This window comes from Vitis riparia, unplaced genomic scaffold (assembly GCF_004353265.1).
Source record: "Vitis riparia cultivar Riparia Gloire de Montpellier isolate 1030 unplaced genomic scaffold, EGFV_Vit.rip_1.0 scaffold466_pilon_pilon, whole genome shotgun sequence".
NCBI classification, from domain to species: Eukaryota; Viridiplantae; Streptophyta; class Magnoliopsida; order Vitales; family Vitaceae; genus Vitis; species Vitis riparia.
This window is the reverse complement of record NW_023269683.1, coordinates 190,805-198,101: the sequence shown is the minus strand read 5'-3', so window position 1 is coordinate 198,101 and position 7,297 is coordinate 190,805.

Here is a 7,297-nt window from a genome sequence, read left to right as displayed (position 1 = left end):
AAGAATCATTGTTGTGGGACCTTATCTACCTTAAAGGGCATCCCATTCTCAACTTAATTTAGTGATGCTTGGAGCTGTCTCCAGACAAAGAATAAATAAAAGTAACCCTGCCATCTACTTTCGGTGCTTTTGATGCTTCTCAAGGGATGATTTCAAGATTACTTTAAATGGTGTAGTCTCTTTTAATTTGTTCTTCTTTTTAAAAAAAATGTTAATAATTTTATATATAACAAGGAAAAAGATTTTTGATTAATTGGTGAGAGTTATGTGATGATATAAGTAGGGGTCTCGAGCAAATGAATTTTACTTGTTGGAATCTTTTGATAACTAAGCAAATTTGATTGTGGAAATTGGTGGAAAAGATTTATAAATTCATATTTTCACTAATCTTGCCTTATATTTCTCATAACATATATGTGTAGTAATTATACTTTGTTCACAATCATATATTTCTTCATTCAATAAAATAAATTTGATTCTAAAGTTACATATAAAGAAGTTATATTTGGTTTATATCACAAAAAACTTGACTTAAATAGGGACAGTAGAGGAACAAGTTTTTTCAGGTACCCGCTCTGGTGGGTTTGATAGAAGTGTAAATGGGTAAGGGTAAGTTTGGTATTTTATTTATTTTAAAGCTTGGGGTAAATTAAGGTATGATCTTGTCTTGCCCTGTTTAATTATATATAATTAAATAATAGTTAAATTAACTTTTATTTTTCTCATTTTCCTTTTTTTTCTAACCCATGTAAAATTTTAAAAACAAATACTTCTCATAAAAATAAATTATAAAAATAAAATATTGATTTATTTATAAATTATATTTATTTTTTATCCAATTAAATTTTTCTAAAAAACTAAAAGAATAATTAAAAATTACATTGGGCGGGTAGGGGAAGTTATGCTACCTACCCTAACCAACCCATTCCATTAAATTTCTTATATATATTGAAATGGGGTTGAGATAGTGGTGACCCATATATTAGAATGAGGTTGAGATAATTAAAAGGAATGGGGTTGAGATAAGAATGACACATCCCGTTGTTATACTTCCCATATATTATTTAAAACTTGCATGTCTACATGTTTTGTTTAAATCATATAAAACTTTATTCAATGAAATGCTTTATTCCAACTGCAATATATAAAATTAAAGTAGGTTTGCAATTTCAAGAACTAGATTCCAAAAAAAAAAAAGTTCCTTTATATTATTCCAAACTTACGTGTCTAAAAGAACTTTATTGGAAACTTAAATGTGTAAAATGTATTATCAATTTACATGACAAAGAAGTTGATTGAAAGAAAAAGAAAAAGAGAAAAAGAGAAAAAGAAGATGTCTCCAACTTGAGCCATTTATGAAGATGCCATGTAAAAGAATAACTTCCATGGGGATGACTTTAACTCAAGGATAATGGAAAAGAAAAGATATAGCTTGCATGTTAGGGATAACTTTACCTTGATGTGCTTTGCTTTGGAATTTGGATAATCTTTTGCCTATGTTTGTTTCCTCGAAAATTTGAGGAAAAATGCAAGAGAAAGAGAATAGACAGGGAAAATAGAAAAAAAGAAATTAAATTAAAAAAAATTAAGTCAATAAATTATTTCTATACACTACTTCAATCTCATTTAACTTATTTTAATTTTTCAATATAAAGATTAAGTAATTTAAAAATCCATAATTTTTAACTAATTTTAATTATATTTGATTTTTTTTAACATTTTTCATACAATAAACGAAGATGAAAAAAATCATTTTTCTTAACATTTTATCTATCTTTTGTTTTTTTTATTTTTATTGATGTGATATTTTCGTGGTAATAGTTAAAGAAGTAGAAGAGAATTTAGCATTTTTAAAAAAAAACTAATAGAATAGATGGTTAAAACTATCAATTATATTTAATCATGTCAATGCACTTACGGAGTCAAAAATGTTGGGCTGGGGGCAAAACTAAAAAAAAAAAAAAAATGTTATAGGGGAGGTAATGTGTCTTTAAGATGCAACTCCATGGTTAAGTCTTTTTTACCTTTAAATTTGGCTTAGTGGAAATTTTGTTTTTCGGGGGGGCACTTGCCCCTAGGCATATGCTGGATGAACTTTACTTAATGAACTTTTATTTTTTTTTCATTTTCCCTTTTTTCTAACCCATATAAAATTTTAAAAACAATTACTTCTCATTAAAATAAATCATAAAAAATAGAATATTGACTTATTTATAAATTGTATTTATTTTTAATCCAATTAATTTTTTTCTAAAAATAAAAGAATAATTAAAAATTATATTGGGCTAGTAAGGGAACTTCTCCTACCTACCCTAACCCACCTATTCCGTTAAATTTCTTATATATTTTGGAATAGGGTTGAGATAGGGATGACTCATCCATTATTATCCGTAGAGTCAGACAAAAGAAAAGAAACTTCTCATATATTATTCAAAACTTGCATGTCTACATGTTTTATTCAAATGATATAAAACTCTATTCAATGAAATGTTTTATTCCAACTGCAATACATAAAAATTAAATTCCAAGAACTTGATTCCAAAAAAAAATTCCTTTATACTATACCAAACTTGCATGTCTAAAAGACCTTTATTGGAAAGTTAAGTTTATAAAATGTATTATTAGTTTACGTGACAAAGAAGTTTATTGCAAGAAAAAGAAAAAGAGAAAGAAAATCAAAGTATTTCTCTAACTTGAGCTGTTTGTGAAGATGCATTGTCAAAGAATAACTTTCACAGAGATGACTTCAGCTCAAGGATAATGGAAAAGAAAAGATACAACTTGCATGTTAGGGATGACTTTACCTTGTTGTGCTTTGCTTTGGAATTTGGATAATCTTTTGTTTCCTCGAAAATTTAAGGAAAAATGCAAGGAAAAAAGAATAGAGAGGGAAAATGGAAGAAAAGAAAATAACAAAAAGATTTAAACTCAATAAATTATTTTTATATATTACTTCAAACCCATTTCACTTTTTTTAACTCTTCAATATAAAGATTAAATAATTTGAAATTCCATAAGTTTTTAACTAGTTTTAATTATATTTGATTTTCTTTAACATTTTTCATGGGATAAGGGAACATAAAAAAAAATTAAAAATCATTTTCTTGATATTTTTTTTTTCTTTTCTTAATACTTTTCATGAACCAAACATAACCTTTATTGAGTCTAACAATGCTAAATAAAAATGGTACTAAGTAATGAAATCAATCAAGTGTAATGAGGTTTAAACCTTTTACACATAAAATCGATCTACCTTTTGTTTTTGTTTTTGTTGATGTGATATTTTTGTGTTAATAGTTAAAGAAGTATAAGAGAATTTAGCATTTAGAAAAACTAATAGAATAGATGGTTAAAACTATCAATTATATTTAATCATGTTAATGGCATTGTTGGAGTAAAAAATGTAGGATAGGTGGGCAAAATTGAAAAAAAAAAAATGTTTCGGGGGTGGGGGGATCGAAGACACAAAATTGATTCCATGGTTAAGCCTTTTTTACCTTTAAATTAACCACTAGCTCTGCTAGTGGTTCATGGTAATAAAAATTAACAAATATTAAAAGATATAGTTCACTTGATGACTATAACTGGTTGCTTGGCCGCATAGTAGTCCACTGATTGTAAGAAGGTAAACATAATTAGTTGATGAATGTGCCTACTCCTTAGGATCTTATATCGATAGAACCTTTATTTTTCTACCATGCCTTAATATAGCACTCCTTCATACTCCTTAGTGGACCCCTCGAAGCTCTTATTGAAGTTTTTTTAGAGTTTCCAACTTTTGTTGTAGTTGAAAGATACTTTCAAGAAGGATTAAAGATTTGAGGCAAACATGCTATGTAAGAACATAAAGATAAAACCAATCACACACAAAAGCATACAAGGTTTGAACGTTATTCAACCAACTATGCCTAAATCCATAGATGAGAGAGATTACTTTACTATACTATAGAGAATATTATAGAAAATAGATTAACTATTGGGTCTCAAAATAGCCCTTACTCCCCACTTCTTGTGTCTACACCATGAATTATAAGCTCTTGCTCCTGCATTCTTGCTCACATCTCTATCCACCGCGTATAGTTTCCATAAGTTTATCTCCATCTCCTTACTTTTTCCCCTCATGACCTATAATATTCATAGAGATTTAATAACTTTCCTTATTCTATAAGGAAATTTAACATTACAATCACAAATGGATATAGGAAATATTCTAGGAAAATATTTTTACAAAAAGGAACATATACTTGGTAGAAATGAGACACTTTCCAACAATATTTTCCACCTTAGATCAAATTTCATCAAGTCAATCTTTCATCTCTCCATAATATATGCTATTGTGCATCATGCTCTCCTCATATGCCATGCTCTTCTCGTGTGCCATAGTTCCCTTCGTGTGCTATGGTCTTATCATGTGCTATGATCTTCATGCTTCTTTATTACATTCCAATGAGAGAATAATTTGTTCCACCTTTAACTAAAATTCATTTTTACTTATCTTGTGTGCTTTGTTATCTTTGATTCTTTCAAAAATATTCAACCAAAACTCTAATACCACTTATTATACTAGTAGAAGCTCTATTGGAAACATATTAATGGAAGAACACGAAGATCAAATAATACTCACACAAACGTACATGAGATTATAATGTAGTTTGGTCAATCGTGCCTATATCCACAAAGATCAAACATATTGATTGGAAAAGATTTAAAAACTTATATTTTTACTAACCATGCCTTAAATTTCTCAAAACATACATGTAGTATACTTTGTTCACAATGATAAAACAATTCATGAAAAAAAAAATGATTCTAAATTCACATATATGAAGTTCTATTTGGCTTTCATCACAAAGAACATGACTCAAATGGGGATGACAATTGGGTACCTTTTTTTTTATTTTTTGGGATACCCACTCTTAGTATATAGATTTGATAGACATATAAATGGAATAAGGGCAGGTTTCGTATTTTCTTTTAAAACTTGGGAAGGATTCAGGTATTGTTTTGTCTCACTCATTTGATTATATATATAACTAAATAAAATAATCTAACTTTTTTCCTATTTTCTAACCCATATAAAATTTTTAAAATAAAGTATAATAATAAAATATTATATTTTATAAATTATATTTATTTTTAATGTAATTAAAATTTTTCTTAAAAAATAAAAATACATAAAAATTAGATTGGCTTAGAAGGAGATTTTCCCCTACTTGCCCTAACCCATCTGTTTCGTTTAATTTTTCTTTTTTTTTTGGGGATGAATATGATAGAGATAGGGTTAGATATATATAATTGGAATGGGATTGCGATAGGGATGACTCCGTCTTGTTGCTATCCCTAGACTTATATAAAAGAAAATAACTTACCCATATATTATTCAAAACTTGCATGTCTACATGCTTTGATTCAAATGATATAAAACTTGATTCAAAGTAATACTTTATTTGAAATTGACATGTATAAAAATTAATTAAAGTAAGTTCATAATGCAAAGAACTTGATTTGATTAAAAAAAATCCTTAATATTATTCCAAACTTACATATCTAAAAAAACTTTATTGGAAACTTAAATGTATAAAATGTATAATTAGTTCACGTGACAAAGAAGTTGATTAAAAGAAAAGCAAAAGATTTCTCCAACTTGAGTCATTTTTGGAGATGTCAAGCCAAAGAATAACTTTCATGGCAATGACTTAAGCTCAAAGATAACGGAAAAGAAAAGATATAGCTTGCATGTTAGGGATGACTTTACCTTGAAGAGTTTTGCTATTTGGAGAACCTTTTATATATTGAGTTTAACAATACTAAATAAAAATGGTACCAAGTAATGAAATCACTGAAGTGTAATGAGGTTTAAACCTTTTATATATCAAATCGATCTACCTTTTGTTTTTGTCGATGACATATTTTCATGTTAATAGTTAAAGGAGTAGAAGATAATTTAGCATTTAAAAAAAATAGAATGGATGGTTAAAACTATCAACTATATTTAATCATGTTAATGGTAATTAAATAATAATAATATTAAAAGATATAGTTCACTTGACAACCATAATTGATTTTTTGACTGCAAAATAATTCATTGATTTTGAAAAAAAAAAAAAAAGTAAGCAGAATTACCTAACTAAATGTGCTAACTCTCTAAGGTCTTATATCAATAGAACCTAACTAAATGTGTTAACTCCCTATGGTCTTATATTAATAGAACCTTCACTCTTCTTCCATGTCCCTAATACAGTACTCCCTCCCTCATACTGTTTAACGAATCCCTCAAAGCTCTTATCAAAAATTTTGTTGTGTGAGTCTCCAACTTTTATTCTAGTTAAAAGGTAATTTTAAGAAAGATCTTGAAAGCTTTAATGCAAACATGTCATGTAAGAACATAAAGATAATAGCAACCACACACAAAAGTGTATATGGTTTTAACGTTATTTGACCAATTGTGTCTAGATCCATAAATGAAAGAGATTATTCCACTATATCATAGATGATTCGTTCCCAATTGGTGTCTCAGCTGATTCATGTCCAGCTGGTGCTCTTTGATTGAGGGCGTAATCAACAAAATTTATAACCTATATCACCATGCATTAGGATAGCTTTAGCTAATATAGCATAGTGGCTCTAGGATCGTTCTCTGGGAAGGGTTTTCAACTCACAACTGATACCAATTCAAAGTTAAATTGGTGCTTTTTCATTTCAAGGTTAGCTTAAGAAATAAAACACAAACTTTGGTTAAACAAGGTTTTGTTTCAAGCTAACTAAAAAGAAAGTAATGGAAATTACTTATGAAGAAAAACATTCCTTGGAGATTTGGGTTCACAGGGGAGGTTCCTCATGCAAAAACAGAGCTCCGGTCATTTGGTTCATTTCCTCGCATTAGAGAATTAACATATAATCAATTCTCTAACCGGTGCTGTACAGATGTATCCTTTAAATGGATTTCAGCTCTAATTCCCTCTCACTAATGCAACTTGCAATGGCTCGTGCCTCTCACCTAGCATTTGCCATTCAAGGTGATCTTTAACTTTGGACTTCCCTTCTCAAGCTCGCAAGAGATAACTAATGGATGTCTCCTTGGAGTCCAAAAGCTTACCAAGTGTTGGCAATTCTAGAAAATCCTACCTTCAAGTCACTTCCCAAAAGCTCATAAGAGGTAAACTAGTGCATCTCCATGGACGGAGATCACTTGCCTTACCAAGTGTTGGCTCAAGTGAATTGAAGGTGCTTTAAGTTAACTAAAAACATAGAAATCATTAAAGGGTCACACTTTCTCTTCATTAATGGCTGAAACCAC